This window comes from Giraffa tippelskirchi, chromosome 1 (genome assembly GCF_054371585.1).
Source record: "Giraffa tippelskirchi isolate mGirTip1 chromosome 1, T2T-mGirTip1v1.2.pri, whole genome shotgun sequence".
NCBI lineage: Eukaryota > Metazoa > Chordata > Mammalia > Artiodactyla > Giraffidae > Giraffa > Giraffa tippelskirchi.
In genome coordinates, this window is record NC_137275.1 from 204,219,508 (window position 1) to 204,236,697 (window position 17,190).

The 17,190-nt window shown below is 50.6% G+C and overlaps 1 protein-coding gene across 8 annotated transcripts in view; it reads left to right on the forward strand.

Moving 5' to 3' along the window:
• The window catches only part of SEMA4D (semaphorin 4D), a 138,697-nt gene that overhangs the window by 77,992 nt on the left and 43,515 nt on the right, over nt 1-17,190 (forward strand). For all 8 annotated transcript variants that reach the window (XM_081571993.1, XM_081572022.1, XM_081571975.1 and 5 more), the window contains one exon: nt 11,719-11,780. The gene's annotated coding sequence lies outside the window, so the exon portion shown is untranslated. The remainder of the gene's footprint in view (nt 1-11,718; nt 11,781-17,190) is intronic.

Consider the following 17,190-nt stretch of genomic DNA (forward strand, 5'->3'; position numbering starts at 1 on the left):
CGAGGGGACGTGGGGAGCAGGCCTAGGGTCAGACAGTGGGATTCGGACCCTTGACCCCACCAATCGACACTGATGTGGCTCCTTGGTGTTCTTATCTGTGAATATCTGATGATGATTGTGGTTGCTGGAAAGAGGAATCCCTGTGAGATGTTGGTACATTCCTGGGGTCATAGGTGGCCTGACTCACTCCCTTATTGGCCCCACCCCCAGAAGGTTCAAGCAGTGATGATGGGGAAGTCGGTGCTCCGCTGTGCGTCTGCTTGGCTTCTCACAAGTGACGCGAGTGAGCCTGAGACTAGAGGTAACCAGAGGGGTTGGGGGTGGCTGCTGCCGGGGGTGGCTGCTGGTGGGGTGGGGGGAGCTGCCTGTAGGCCTGCATCAGGTGGTCTGGTCCCTGGGAGCTGGGGCCACCCTGGCTGTCGGTATCCAAAGGAGGCACTGCTTACTGGGCTTGCAATGGATGACTTCCACTCCCGGGTCCCTCCCTCCCTATCAATTTCCAGACTCAGAACTTTGAGAGGCTAGAAGGGACCCTGAGGCTGAGAAGGATGCTGAGGGACTGATGGAAGGTAGGCAGGGCAGGGCCAAGCCAGCCCTAAGGGAAGCTTCATTGGCTACTGACAGGGTCAAGGATCAGGACAAGAATTCTGCTTTTGCTGGGCCCCCACAGGAAGCCCGTGGTTGGAGGTTTTCTGCTGCTGCTGCTGTTCCGGGAGCACATCCTCCCTGGGGGCGCCCATCACCCCACACCTGGAGGCAGGGCTGGTGTGAATGCTGTCAGGGTCCCAGTGCAGGGGGAGCACAGTCCTGGTGGAGAGGGAGCCAGCCCGGACTGAGAGTGGTCAGTGCCTCAGTTTCCTCCTATCTGGAAGGAACAGCCAGAGTCTCGGAAACTCGGAGGATTCACCGGGTTGACATTTGCACAGCTCCAAGAGCCCTGCCTGGCGTCTGGCCCAGGATTCCCACCCTCTTCTCTGCTGCCCAGTGCCCACCTGGGCAGCTGCAGGTGTGGCTAACCCCCGTAACTGTGCCCAGACTTGGCCTTCAGCAGGTGCTTACAAACCAGCCTGAGCCCCTCGCTGTGTCCAACGTACAGTGACTCAGGTGTCCCCAGCAGGGACCTGATGGTGGCACTGAGTGTGGAGCCCAGAGGGAAGTTGTGGCAGTGGGGGTGGCAGCGTCCTGAGCCTCTGACGGCTGGGATCATAAGGAAGTGCCTCTGTGGGAAGTGGCGCCCACACTGCCCAGGGGCATCTGTCTAGACCACGTCCTCCTATGTGGTCACAGGGAAAGCAGAACTGCCTGGGTGAGGCTGGCCCACAGCCAGCTTTGCAGACGAGGGAAGAACCTGTTCCCAGGACCAGGGATCATGCCACTTCTGTCTGAGGTCAGCCCACCAGGCACACTCTCCCAACCCAGGGGCAGCAGCCCACCCTGAGGGACCCAGTGGATCTGCCTGTCGGACCCTCCATGGTGAACATTTGCCCGCTTAGAGTTCCTGCTCTGTGTCCCGCAGTGTGAGGAGAGCAGGAGTCAGGTGGACCTCCTTGGGGGCGATGGTCATCAGGGATCCCCAGTGGACGAGAAAGGCCAGACCCTACATCTCTCGTGCTCACAGGGAGCCCAGCACCTTGCCCAGGCCTCAGGTCGGTCTTAGCAGGGGGCGCCTGAGGAGGATGTTCTGTGGCGGATGGCACGGCCAGCTGGCCACATGCCAGGGCCAGTTCTGCAGGAAGCGAGGCCTCCAAGCTGTGTCACCTTCCACAGAATGGGGATGTTTGATGTGTGCTCACATCCCTGCTTTCTATCAGCTGAGTAAGTCGGATGGTCAGAAAAGAGATTAGTGAAGCACGATTTATTCAGCCCTTAAAACCACATGCATCTTCCCCAAGGATTCTGAAATGTGAGAAAACTGAGCCCTTTCCTCCAGCCAGCGCTGTTCCAGACCCATATTTGGGGGCCCCTTCCTTCTGTCCCTGCATCCTGTCTCCGCATCCTGTGTCTCTGGATGAGGACACTCAGCCTGTGTGAGGTAGTGAGTGTGGGCAGTGCCCAGAGGCCATTCCCTGACCAGCGGCCTGGCATAACCACGGACCATGCTGAGGAAGGTGCCCTGCCTCTGAGCCCAGTCATTCTGGGCCAAGAAACTGTCTTCCCCAGGGACGGGGTGGGAGGACCCTAGAGGGGGTGGAACTGGTGGCCTACTTTGTGTGGTTTAAGAATATTCTAGAATATCTCTGGGGCTTCCCGGGTGGCTCAGTGGTAAAAAATCCACCAGCCAATGCCGGAGACAAGAGTCAGAAAGATCCTCTGGAGGAGGAAATGGCAACCCACTTCAGTATTCTTGCCTGGAGAATCCCATGCACAGAGGAGCCCGATGGGGTCCATGGGGTCACAAGAGTCAGACACGACTGAGTGACTAAACGACAACAACAAAATGTATTTAGATTTTTCAGTTAATTTTGGTTCGCGTGGACTGGGAGGATAGACCTCCTGGCTAGAGACCCCTCTCTCAGCCTCTGTTTCTGCTTCGTTCCTAACCTCCGCCCTAGCTGTGGTCTCAGGGCAGAGGTGCCTCCTGGGGGCTGCAGGACAGAGTGAGGCAGATTAACCCCTCAGCAGGAGTTTTCCACCTGGAAGGTGACAGTGTGATGGTGACGCACCAGCTGCCACTTTTCCGCATCTCACAAGCTCTGAATCATCTGGAACATGACTCAGGGCTCAGAAGAGGATGCCCTGCCCACTGTGGAATTCCATCTGCTGGAAAAACAGGGCCTTTGTGGGCCCCGGGGACCACTAGGCTGGGCTCTGGGCAGGTTGAAGTTTCATAGAATTGGGGTCCAGCCAGCAGTGGCTTGTGATGGTCTCTTCCCTGTGTGGCGGCTGCAGAGTGAAATCCTCACTATGACTTGGACTCAACCTCATGCTGGGGATTCTAGCAGAGGTAACTCCCAGGCACCTTCCTCACGTCCGGAGGGACATAGGCCTTTTCTAATCCGGCCATCTAGCTGGGCTGCATACCCTTCTGACTTTCCTGGCAGTTTCCAAAGCACCTCGGGGTCAGACAGAGACTCTTTGGTCTACCATTGCCTGGCTGTAGTTGGTGTGGTTTGAACGTGGTTCAAAGGCAGCAGAATCTCAAAATAACAAGCTTTGCCACAAGGTGCTAAGCTGAGTCCAGGGCCGAGTTGACGTTCCTGGAAGTCTCCTTGAAGGGGTGTGGAAGCCGGCAAATCAGAGGTCTGTGCAGGTGGTGTGTGCACAAATTCCTGAGGTGGAATTGGACCTGAGATGATGGGATGATGACTGTTCCTTTGTGTCCTGCCAGGGTGAGGTGACCTGGGCCTTCACGGAGCTTTTGCAGAAGCATGTGGGTTCTCTGGCGAGTTTGCCAAGCCGGGAGGGATGGCCATGTCCAGGGAGGGGGCAGGGCTGAAAGGACAGGGCCTCGTGTTGGCTCCAGCCCTTGCCCATTCAAGTTGGATGACGGCCTGTGGTCTAGCTGGCCTCACTTCGTACTTCTGCTATATATTTTTAAGGAATCACTAGATATGAAGCAAAGAGAGTGACATTTTGTGGTTTGGACTTAAAAAAGAAATCCCCGTTTGGGCCTGGGCTTGGTGAGGCTCCCAAGCCAGTCCCTCCTGCCTCGGCAGAGACCTTCTTGTCCTTCTGCAGCCAGGTTGGGTCTGGGGGCCCCGTGCAGGACAAGAAGAGTCCAGTCTCCTGGTGTAACCACAGGTGCTTCCTTCCCTGTGGACATTTGGAGGGGGCTGTGACCCCCTGGGGGTGTAGGATGTTGCCTCAGGCAGCCCTGCATGCAGTCCTGCACCTACCCCAGATTCTAGATGATTCTTTCTGGGCAGGTTCTGTGACATCTTCACCGAATGGTGAAGGGAAGGAACCACTGTTTCTGAAGTGCTCGCTGTGGGGCTGGGATGGCCCCTCGTCTCTGCCCCGAGTTCCTGGAGAAGGAAGGGTGGGAGCTGCTGGCTCCAGGGCAGAAGGGGCATCATCTCCAGCCGGAGACACAGGGCTTCCCCAGAGCGGTTTCTGCCCTGCTCTGATACACCCGCCCCACCCCCAGCGTGGTGGACCCTCCCAGAGCCCAGGGGGTACTGACAGGGCCTCTGGGTGCTGTGAGATCCTGGAGGGAGGGAGTCCCAGCTCTGATCGTGGCTCCAGACCAGTCATTGCATTTTTTGAGTCTGTTTCCCCTCCACAGCACCAACACAAAGCCTATCTCCCCAGGGTTCGCTGGGGACTGAAGGTCACTGCCACTCCCAAAGACAGCAGGAGGCCACGTGGCTGGTGGTGTCCCGTGTCCAATGCCAAGTCTCTTGCCCCACACCGAGGGCCCCTTCAGGTGACCAGTGTTTATGATCAGGCATGTGCACACTCCAGGGAGTTGCCTGCGGGGGACGCGGTTCCCTGAATCACTCACAGTGGTGAGGGTCTAATGCCCTGAGTTACTCACAGTGCACTCACAGAAAAGCACAGTAGAAATCTCCATTGTGAGCAATGCTGGCAGAATCTGTCAGGAGTGCCAGCTCTACTTTTCTGACCACCATCTCACCTTTGCCTTTTGGTAGGATATTCATTATTCCTATTGCTTATAATTCTTCACAAGACCCAGTAAGTGAATCTCAGCCAAATCCAGCCATCCATCTCTGAGGGCAGTTTTCAGCCTGCCCTGGCGCATGAGCCAAACTGTAGTGACAACCAGGATTTGGGGGGGATGAGTGTGATGGAGATGCTTCCAGTGGGATGCAGCTGGGATGTGTGGAGCAGAAAGGCAGGATCACCCTGGGGAAGGCAGGCGGTGTGGTGGCATTTCTGCTGGTTCTCAGCCCCTGAAATCACGCAGACTCTGGGGACACAGGGAGCTCCAGCCAGGATGTCTGGGGCGAGTCTGGGCTATGCACTCTCTAAGCCCTGTAGGAGGGTGGGAGGGCTGCAGCCTGAAGAGGGGCCCTGGGTAGCGCCGTGGTACATCTTATGAACAGAGGGTAGAGGGCACTCTGGGGCAGCCAAGTCCGGTTCTGAAAGAAAGTGTGGAGCCCTTTCCAAGGTCACTGGACAAAATCTCTGGAACTGACCAAATCCCAAAGCAACTGTTGCCATGAGCCTCCCAGTTCCCTGACCCCATATTAGATAAAATACCAATGCTGTTGCCCACTCTGTAGCATCCTAACCAATCGTCTAATGCCACCATTCCAGTCGGAATTTTCTCTGGAAAATTCCAAAGAATTTTGGGGTGGGGAGTGAGGCTATAAAAATTGGCTACTAGCCTTCAAAAGGGGTCGGCTCCCCCTTGAGCCAGCCCTATGTTCTAATAGCTCTAATGAACTCTATTCTCTTCTCACTCTGCCTTATGTCTGGAAATTCTTTCCAGCCCGTGCATGGACCTCGGCAGAAAGGGCATGATGGAGTTTGGAGTCAGAGAATGCACCCAGAGTGTAGAGCTTTTCAGGTTCATGGACTGGGGGTTGGTAGTAAAAGCTGATGTCATGACAGTGTGTTCTAGAAAGAGAAGCTTTCAGTCTAGGCCAGATCACAGAGTAGACCACCGTGGGGATTGGCGTTGGCTTGAGAAACCCGCTTCCCCCCTACACTTGTTTCTGCTACAGGGTGACTGTGTGTGGCTGTGAGGTTCTGGTGGATCTTTGCCAGCGCTGAGGGGTGTCCCCACTGTATCACAAAAGTGCAGTGTCATGTTGTTTCTGTCACAACCCTGATTCAGTGTAGTGTGCACTGTATATACTACAGTATACTCCTGTAGTGTGCACACGTGTCTTAAATTCCTCATTCATGCAGCTTCCTCAGCAGAGTAGCTGAGGGGTTGGGGGGGTAGTTAAACAAGTAGGTGAGGAGGTGGGGGGCTGAGGGAGTAGTAGGGGTGGGGAGTGAGGTGGGGGGCTGAGGGACTAGTAGGGGTGCTGAGGGAGTAGCTGAGGGGAGTGGAGAGGCTGAGGGAGTAGCTGAGGAGCGGGTAGTGACTTGTTCTAGGTCACACAGCTGAGAAGTGGCAGCACCAGACCTGAACCTGGGCAGGCTGGCCTCAGAGTGTACACTCTGGCCCCCACACTTTACAGCCTTCCCCGTTAGGGGAAGAATAAACATGAGCTGAATTAAGGCATTTAATTGCCTTGAAAGAAGTACAAAAAATGCTCTAGATGTTGACTGTTTAATAGCATAGAAAATACGCCTTTTCAAAAATAGCTTAGCTAATAGAAAACTGAGAAGAGAGTCAAATGAATATAAGTCATGCAAGTTATGTGCAGTATTTCTCAGTAGAAGGAAACAAACGTGGTGAATAAGTTCTGAGCCTGTTTCCTGCCTGCCCCGCCCCCCTGGCTCCCTCTGCCTTGTGTCCAAGGGCAGAGCCTTAGGACCTTTTCCTGGTGTTCTCTGTGTGGCCCCTGACCTCCGCAGATAGACTCTGCATTCTAGAAAGAAAGCCTTCTTGCTCAAGTTTTGCTGGTTGTTAAAAATCAGGCTTTAAAAATTAAACAAAGAAAAAAGTTAGTCTTTAAAAGTGAATTTTAAGTGGGAAATTGACAAACGATCTGAATGTCCAGCATTATCATATTTAACTATGCAACATGCAACAGTGCTGGGGAACCCTGCAACACGTAGGATGGGGCACAGTTCCTGCTGGGCCGCTCTCTCCTCTCCTCCCCCCTTCTCTCCTCCCTCCTCTCCCCTCTCCTCCTCCCACCTGGCAGCCCGACTGCCCACAGGTCCCTTGTTCTTTCTTGAGTTCCAAGTCTCTGTTCCTCTTGCTGCATGGCTGCCAGCCTGCCCCTCCCACTTCCCAGGGTACGTCAGCTGAGGCTGGGATCTGGGGCACTCACCTGCACCGAAATGCTTTCCTCTTTCTGAGTTTTCTTAGGATAAACAGTGCCAACAAGTGTCCAAAATGTCGGAGAGGCTGGAGATAATGTCAGATCTGCTACTGTTCTTGAAAACTTCCATTTTGATGAAGTGCATTTAGTGAATTTCAAAAAGGAATCATGTTTTTAATAGTTACAATAACTTGTGTTTTGAAATTGCCATGAATGTTTTCTCTGACTTTTTATTTTCTAATTTTTCACATTTAATACATTTCACTTTTAATATCAGATTTAAAATATTTTAATTAGGAAAGCATGTGGTAAGAATTCAAATAGTACTGAAGAATACACATCATCAAAAATGAAATACACCCAGAACTTCCCTGATAGTCCAGTGGCTAAGACTCTGCACTCCCAATGCAGGAAGCCTGGGTTAAGCCCCTGGTCAAGGAACTAGATCCCGCATGCTGCAGCTAAGACTCGGCACAGCCAAACAAATAAATAAAATATTTAAAAAAAAAAAAAATGAAATACACCCCTGCTTCAGACCAGAGTCACTTTCTCGTCTCTCACTGCCAACTGATCTTGATTACATGCTGATCTAATCAAATAGTTTTGAGTAAATGATTTACACATACACTTGGTCACGTACCCTGTGTCTACACAAATAAGAACATACTATAACACTGTTGGGAACCTTAATTTTCACTGAACTAAGCATCTTGAACATCGTTTCATCACAGTGACCACTTTTATATTTTAACAGCTGCACATCCTGTAGATGTGCCATAGCTCATACACAAATCAGCTTACACATATGTAGTATATATACACGTTTATACATACAAACAGGTACATATATGCACACATGCACATAAACCGATGGACCATGGACTCCTGGGTATTTCCAGAGTTTTCCTATCAGCAGTCCTATACTTGGGCGTCTTGTACACGTGGGGGTGTGCCCAGCTGAATTCCAGGTAGAAAACTGCCGGGTCAGAGGGGCTGGACCTGGAATCTTGGCAGGTGTCACCCCGTGGCCGCAGCGCATGTGAATGCTGCCCCTGGAGACGGCGTGTGAGTGGAGTGCCTGGGCTCCTCCAGGGTGGGCTTCTGGGCTGAAGTGAGGAAGTCCAGCAGATGAGGCTCAAGGCTCCTCCCCGTCCACAACCAACAGAAGCAGGGGTCCTGCTCCCAGGAGAGGGTGGCCATGGCCCCAGGCACACCCAGGCACTGAGCTCTGAATTTTCCCGTGACAGGAGGAGGCTGTCAGAGCCCTGATTGAGGGGGTGTGGGGAATGTGCTTACACATGCTGGGGGCCAAACCCTAATATTTACTGGGTTGTCCCAAAAGTTCATGCGGAGTTTTGCATAAAATGTTACAGAAAAACCCAAATAAACTTTTTGGCCTACCGAATATATCTCACAAGGTAGGTAATTAACAACTTAGGTATAACTGGCTCTGCTTCACAGGTAGGGAGAGTCCTAGTTGATAGTTTAGCAGTGTTTCCTAGCCACTAGACACTGTTTTAAGCTCTTCATATAGGTTACTCGTGGATCTTCACAACAACCAAAGGAGATAGGTACTATTATTAGGCCTACTTTCTGGATGAGGAAACAGAAGCACAGAAAAGTCCAGTAACTTCCCCAAGGACATACAGCTGGAAAATGGAGACGCCAGCCCTGGAACGAGACCGTTTTCCCCATAGAGCCCTATGCCTGGGATGTGCTTATGTCTTCACCAGGCGCTAAAGAGAACACTGGGTTACTGCCGAGGCAAGGGGCCTTCAGAAGGTGAGGTCGCGTTGGCAGAATGTAGGCAAGATGCATGCAAGACAAAGACCCCCTTCACCAGGGCTCTGTGCTATTGTTATAAACAGTCATGAGACAGCTGCCTTCAGGGCATGGACAGTGGGGCTCCCACGCCCTCCTACAGGGTTGGAGGTGTGGTGGTGGTGGGGTGAAGGTCAAGTTTCTCCTGCCAGTGTGAGAGGGAAACACTTCTTCCCTGATTTATTTCATTCCTTTCTTCTGCAAATAGACTGTACATTATGTGAATTAGAAGCACATTGCAGAGTCAGGGGGACTTCCCCAGTGGCTCAGAGGTAAAGAATACACCTGCATTGCAGGAGACACAGAAGATGCAGGGTCGATCCCTGGATCGGGAAGGGGATGGCAGCCCACTCCAGTATTCTTGCCTGGAGAATCCCATGGACAGAGGAGCCTGGCTGACTACAGTCCACGGGGTCTCACAGAGTCAGACACTGAAGTAACTGAGCAGGCACACACATGCATAGTCAGAGTAGATGCGTAATTAGAATGATAATGGTTAGAGAAAGAGACTCACAGACATAGAAAATGAACTTATGGTTGCCGGGGGAAGGGACAGTTAGGGAGTTTGGGAAAGTCATATACACGTTGCTGTATTTAAAATGGATAACCAACAAGGACCTACTGTATAGTGCATGGAACTCTGCTCAGTGTTATGTGTCAGCCTGGATGAGAGGGAAGTTTGGGGGAGAATGGATAAATGTGTACGTGTGGCTGAGTCCCTTTGCTGTTCACCTGAAACCACCACAACATTGTTAATCGGCTATACCCCAATACAAAGTAAAAAGTTTCAAGTTTGGGGAGAGAAAAAGAATGATATGGTTAGTAATTGCATATAGAGCACGTCTTTTGCCTTCTTCAGTGTGGTGATAATTAATTATAGCCTGTGGGTTTTATGTTGGGAGAGAAGAGAAAAGTTGCTGTGGTAAAGGGTGCAGACAACAGGGGCCCCGTGGGGCCTCGCGGTTGACTGAGCCGTTAGTGAGTGTTTTCACTCAGGAACATGGGGGCTAGAAGCTGTTTGACAGAGGGGAGATAGGGAGACTTGGCCTGAAGGCAGAAAATGAGGGCACGGGATCCAAGTGCATTGTGTGAGGTGATTAAGACACACACACACACACACACCTACCCTCGCCTGGTTTCTTTCATCTGTTGCTCAATACTGTGAAATTAGAGTGAATATGATACGCAACTTGTCCTCCAACCACAGAACAAGCAGCTCTGGGCTTCTATTTATTGACAAAGACTTACTGAATTTCTAGAAGAGAGTTTTTTGGTTTTATAATTCTTGGTATTCACGTTGTTTACCTAAACCTCTTACTTATGGGTGACTCGCTTTCTTGTTCCCTGAAGTGTCTTCTGCGGTCCCCAGGTGGCTGCTGTGCCCCGCCTGCCCGCGTGATAGGAAAGCCCCGTGTGAACAGGTAAATCCCACGGTTCATTGCGTTTGCCCACCGCCTGTCCATCAGTTGTACCAGCCCCTCCCCCAGCATTTCAACAGGGGACGTAGGTTCTGTGTCTTGGATGGATAGAACTTTGTCCAGGGACACTTCCCTGCTGGCTCATCTGAAAATATTTTTGTTTGTAAATCGGCTCATCTGAAGATATTTTTGCTTGTCAATCGGCCATCAGAAGCAGCCGCTGGTATAGGAAAGACCCAGACCCAGTCGTAGGCAGCACAGCAGGGCCAGGTGAATCCCAACCATCTCTGCCTGTCACTTTGAGGTCTCATCTGCTGACCTGAGCTGTTGAGCACCGGAGGGCGCCCTGGGTGGCCCTGGAAATCATGTGTCCTGCGTGGACATGTAAGAGAGGGGTACAAACTGATCTCTGTGCTGCAGACTTGATGGTCCCACTCCCCAGGGGCTGTGTGGGAGAGATGAGACAGTAACCGTGTTTCCAGGGAGCATCTCCTACTTCTCAGCTGTCTTAAGAAAAATGGCAGGAATTGTATTAACCCTTAAAGCAAAATTAAAAAATAATTCCAACCACACAAATTGCTAAGGTTTGATTCTGAGGTTTAAAAAATATGTTGGATCATTTGCAATCATAGAGGAGTCAGCATCCATTTAACCAGCCTCTGCTAAGCTGCTAAGTCACTTCAGTCGTGTCCGACTCTGTGCGACCCCACAGACGGCAGCCCACCAGGCTCCCCCGTCCCTGGGATTCTCCAGGCAAGAACACTGGAGTGGGTTGCCATTTCCTTCACCAATGCATGAAAGTGAAAAGTGAAAGTGAAGTCGCTCAGTCGTGTCCGACCCTTAGCGACCCCAGGGACTGCAGCCTACCAGGCTCCTCTGTCCATAGGATTTTCCAGGCAAGAGTACTGGAGTGGGGTGCCATTGCCTTCTCCGTCCTCTAAACCTTCTTTAATCCTATATGGTGACCTCTGGTTTTGCACTTCTGATTCTCTTAATCTGAGAGTCAGTGATCTTATTGGATTTGAGGATTCCTATTTTGAGAGCTCCATCCTGCACTGGGAAGGGGTAATGTATAATATAGAGACTGGCTACACAGCTGTGGAAATTCTGCTGTTTTGGCTTAAAAACAATGAAAAACAAAGAAAAAATGAATTAAATGGATCCTTTAGGAAATCATTTTCTTGTAAATATGTTCTCTGTATCTGTTTTTCCCTCATTGCCTGATGCCTTTGGATTTCAGTGAAGATGAGTTCTAAAGAATACATATGTGAAGTCAGTAGACAATAGATAATACTTTTTTGATTGATGGACTCTCAGCTGACAGTGACTTTGGCTCATATTTGAATGGCTTGTTCTGCAGGAAAGTGGTGGTGGTCAGTGGCTGGGGACCAGATCTGAACCTGGGTGACTGAGAGGTTACACTTCCTTTGTTCATGGGCGAGTGACTGCATACTCCCTCCCTCCTCCTGCTAGCACAGTGCACAAATGCCAAGCCATCCTGGGTCAGACAATTAGCTGCAGGGGTCCAGAAGTGAAGGCAGGAGTTTCTTTTTGGTGCCTTTCCAGAAGTATTGTTGAGTTTATGTGGATAGTTGAAGTGTTTAAATATTTTTGTTTCCCATTATTTTCAGAGCCAAGATTTCTGAAGACTTCTAGAAACGATTGGGAAGTTTCGAGAAGGCACAAGATACAGGTAAAATCCCCTTTGTTTCTCAATCTATCTTGCAGTTTAGCCAAGTTGACACCTTATAGAAGCCTCAGTGGGATCCAGCTGAACATTGGTCCTTGGTCCCTGTGAGATTTTAGGGGCAAAGATCTGGACTTGGCCACTGCCCCTTGGGGCTGGCTTAAGGGGAAGCCCACAGGGCAGTAGGGGCACTGCCTCTATTTTCTTTCCTCCCCCTGCCCCAGCTGCCTTTCCACCCTGTGCTCCTTCCCCTGCCCCCTTTCTGAACTGCAGTCCCCTGGTCTAGGCATTGAAATGCCCCATCTTCTTTTTTGGGAGTAGAAGTGAGGTAGAAGTGAGGCTTCCCTGGTATGTCAGTGGTAAAGAATCTGCCTGCCACCCAGGAATGTGGGTTCCATCCCTGGGTCAAGAAGATCCCCTGGAGAAGGAAATGGCAACCACTCCAGTATTCTTGCCTAGAGAATTCCATGGACAGAGGAGCCTAGCAGGCTACAGTTCACAGGGTCGCAGAGTCAGACACAACTGAACACACACCCACGTGGGAGTCATCATGAGGTCTGGTGTAAAAAGAGCACTGTCTGTGTCATCCGCCTTGAAATTGAGTCATTTTGTGATAAGTCTTAATTTTTGTTGATAAATACATGGTCAGCCATGTGCTTCTAGCTTTAGAGGACAGAGATATGCCAGTTTAATTGGTAAAAACTAAAGGCAAGCCCTCACCTCCCCTTCTTCCTGTTATGCTACTCATGTATTGTAGATGAGCAGGTAGGGTTGTCATTTCCTCTGGCTTTTTGATACACCTGCTGCCAGGATGGTCCTTGGTATCTGCCGTGCGTGGCAATCGCAAGGACCAGTTGTGCCAGCTTGGGGGCCAGTTTTAATGAACACAGCTTCACTTCTAGGGACACTTTGCACTTACTATATTTATTGGCTGGTTATGTACGTGTACATTTTTAATTATTTGCTCTATTGGGCCAGAGCTCTGTAGTTTGTTAGAGCATTTCTTTCTGTAGTTGTTAGGAATGTGTGTTTGTGTTCAGTGTGTGCTCACTCGTGTCTGACTTTTTGTGACCCCATGGACTGTAGCCCACCAGACTCCTCTGTTCATGGGATTTCCCAGGCAAGAATACAGGAGTAGGTTACCATTTCCTCCTCTGGGGGATCGTCCCAACCCAGAGATCAAACCTGCGTCTCCTGTGGCTCCTGCATTGTCAGCTGGATTCTTTACCACTGAGCCACCTGGGAAGCCCAGTTACTAGGAATAATTGCACTTATTAGGAATTCTAGTCCCAGGCATTTATATTATAAGTATTTTTTTTCCAAGTATTTTCCCATAGATTGTTTGTCTTTTGTTTGCTGGACACTTTATTTTAAAGAAAGCTTTTGGGACACAGGAAAATTGAAAGTAAGAGTGGTTTCTTCTGTTCAGTACTACCTGGAGTTGTTAGAGAATTCCAATGTAAAGGCCTAAGAGGGTGGAGTCTCTTGTTACTTTTACCTTGTGGTCATAATAAGCATGAAGTATATACAGGAAAAAGAAGTCACTTCTCATTTTTATGTAAATGCAAAAAGGTCAAAGAAATGGCAGGAATAGATTCCTGTTACTTTTACCTTGTGGTCATAAAAAACATGCAAGAGAAGAAGCCACTTCTCATTTTTATGTAAGTGCAAAAAGGGCAAAAAAAATGCCAAGAGTAGACACCAAGAAATGGGCTGTGTTGTGGAACATTACACACAGCTCCACAGGTTAATATTCTGGATATAATATATTCTCACTGACTTGAATATAGTATAGAGGATACATAAAATTTTAATATATTTTAAGTTTTTACAAAGCAATACAAAGTGTAATTCATTGTTTTAAAAACAAACATAAAATGTGAGTTCCCTGGCTATTCTCCCTCCCCAGAGATAATCAGTGTTAATTCTTGGACATGTATCTGTGTCCATGTGTCTATATGTGCACCTGTGTATCTGTGTCCATGCCTGTGTCCTTTTGTATGTTTCCCTGGGTACCTGTCCCTGGAGGAGGGCATGGCAACGCACTCCAGTATTCTTGCCTGGAGAGTCCCCATGGACAGAGAAGCCTGCCTGGCTACAGCCCATGGGGTCGCAAAGAGTCGGACATGACTGAGGGACTAAGCACAGCACAGCACAGCCTGGGTACTTGTGTCCGGCTGTGTGTCCTTTTGTATGTGTCTTTTGTGTGTATCTGTGTGTGTGAGAGTGGACCGGTGCTTCCTCCCTGGACACATATGGGTCACCCTGGCCTGCTGCTCCCTGCCTGTCTTTCCACACGGTCAAGATGCCGTGTGTTTCCAACAGTTCCAATGGAGCTGCCTCAGTGTCCTGTATGTCTCTCTTAACCAGCCCTCATGGAGGCTCATCCCTCCTTGTTACCCTTGTGCTCTCAGTGTGGCGGGGCTGTCCTCGTCCGTGTAGCTTTGCACACTGGGTTGCTGCTGCTGCTGCTGCTAAGTCACTTCAGTCGTGTCCGACTCTGTGCGACCCCATAGACGGCAGCCCACCAGGCTCCCCCGTCCCTGGAATTCTCCAGGCAAGAACACTGCAGTGGGTGGCCATTTCCTTCTCCAGTGCATGAAAGTGGAAAGTGAAAGTGAAATCGCTCAGTCGTGTCCGACTCGTAGCGACCCCATGGACTGCAGCCTACCAGGCTCCTCAGTCCATGGGATTCTCCAGGCAAGAGTACTGGAGTGGGGTGCCATTGCCTTCTCCAGCACACTGGGTTGGTCCATAGGATTTCTGCCCAAGAATCACTAGAAAGTAGGAGCCATTTGGAGATTCAGAATTGTCATCAGAAATCCTCCACCTCACCCCTCACCAGCACCCCTGAAAAGTGAAAGAGTTAGTTGTCTAGTCGTGTCCCACTGTTTGCAACCCCATGGACTGTTGCCCGCCAGGCTTCTCTGTCCTGGGATTCTCCAGTCAAGAATATTGGAATGGGTTGCCGTGTTCTTCTGCAGGGGATTTTCCCAATCCAGAGATCGAACCCGGCTCTCCTGCATTGCAGGCAGATTCTTTACCATCTGAGCCACCAGAGAAGCCCCACCAGCACCCTCTAACTGCAGTCTTTTAAAGTAAATTTCTCTCTGCCTCATGGGGGGAATGTTAAGTATTTTATTTAAGTTACATTTCTTGATTAGTGGAGTTAAGAACCCTTGGGGTTACTTTTGAAGGTAGGAAAGTCTTCTATGATTAGGAGAGAATTAAGAATGCAAACAAATTCCATGTTAAGGCAGAACTTTGCAACAGTGTCATTTATCTAAGTTTGCTCTCTCTGTAGGTCTAAGTGAGGACTGAAGCACCAGTTTTAGTGGCATTTCAAATATCTCCCGGTGCACACAGCATCCTTTGGCCCCTGGGGAAACAAGCCTAGGAGCATATCTTGTGCCAAGCTCCCCATGGTGTCAGCAACCCTGGAGGACACACATTCCTCCCCAGGGGCAGGCTGACCAGTAAAGTCAGGCCAAGGAGGGAGGTTATCTTCTTTTTGTCAGTGCTAAGCTATCTGGGCTCAGAGACAGGTGCACATGCCGTGCTTGGGCACCGCACACCTTCCAAAGAGACAGTCCATGTGTGAAGGGTAGAATGGTGTTGCACAGTGGAGGCTGGTCCCTTCCTTCACTGGCCCCTCTGCTGTGGGATCCCCGCAGCCCTGCACCCACCCTGCATATGCCCTTCTCAGCACTTGCCCATCACCACTGCTGATTGACTGCTGATTAATGGATTGCTTTGTACATCTGTCACCCCGCTGCCGTGTCTCATTCCTGGCTCCCAGGCAGCACATGTGTGGCACACACGTGCCTGGGTTGAAGTGAGAGAACAAGGAAGGGTTTAGGCATGTGGGGACATCCTGACAAGCTTGTTTGCCCCTGGGAAGTGGCTGTGGCGGGGGGAAGCCTGTGTCCTGGACACTCTTCCATTGGGGAAGGGGAATGGGGGGGTTCAAGCAAGACTCGGCTCCAAGACTGTTCATGGCTTCTGCAGCTAAAGTGCTGCTCCCGCGATCCATTCTAAGTTTTGGGGAAACTGAAGTTGAATCAATAAACTGTTTGTTGTGTGTGTGAACAGAGAGCTTCTGAAACCTGTTTCTGATTCCTAAAGGGGCAAGATCATTTAGCAAGGGGGTGACATCAGCGACACAGCCAGGAGTGGGGGAGGAGAGCATTGAGGGCGGGGAGGGGAGGAGGGGGCACAGCCTGGGGCTGGACTAGGGGCTGAGCTGGGGAGGGGAGCCCAGGGTGGGGGACAGCCTGGTGATGGGGATGTTGGGCTCGGCGCCAGCACTAGCAGGTCCTGTTTTTGGGGTGGCTGTTGGGTTCTCTGCCCCTGGCTGGAGAAGGTATGGTCAGGGGTGTGTCTTTCTGCTGTCCTGACCACAGGGCCTGGAGGGTAAGTGGGGCTTCACCTGCCCTGTTGGGCAAACCCCACAGACAAGAAGCCTGAGCAGGCTCCCCCACAGTTGTCCACAGTGGTCACTCAGGCTCCCCTTCATGGGTTCCCTGGGGATGCCAGTGAGGGTACTTTCAACATTGGTTTAGCATTCTGTAGCTGACAGAGCATTGACACTTTACGTGTGGTGGCGAGTGGTGTCCTCTCTGTGACCCTGCAGACAGCTGATCCCAGGAAAGGAAGACAAGGTGGGGTGTGGGCAGGAAAGACCCCAGACAACACCCTTGGCGTGCGGTTCCTGCCTAGTAGGACCCTAGCCTTCAGTCACTAGGCACATCTGGGAACACAGTGCTGGATTGGGACTTGTGTGCTGTACATACTGTGTAGGCATGCATGTACACACATGCACACACAGACATGTATGAACAGACACACATGCACACAGCTACTCATATGCACACACCTAAAGGTATATAGATGCATGAATGAACATGAATAAATATAGGTATATGTATGTACACAATACACTGAGTGCACACACATACAGGTGTACACACAGTGCATACATGCACATATATACTCTGATACACACATGCATATGTATACATGTATGCACACACATACATGCACAGATGTGTGTATGATTTCATGAAACAGCCCTTACCCTATTTTTCTCTGTCCCACCCCCTGACAGTGAATCCACAGTCACTCGGGTGGAAGGCTGCTGTGTGACAGGCACTGACAGGCCCCTGAGGGATGGGCTCAGAGACCCCTTGGAGTTCCATTCTCCTGACATTTAAAGTGGGGTCGTGCACTCCGCCTGAACCAGCACAATTAGGTGTAGGTAATGGGTGTGACATTGTGTTGACCTTGTCTTTCTAATGGGCTCCTGTCTCAGTGTGACACTTTGACGTGGGGGAGGCCAAATGTGCACTCCAGAGCCTCGGCTCCCAACAGAAACACCCAGGGAAGCCGGCAGGATGGGCGCTTTGTCCAGTTGTAT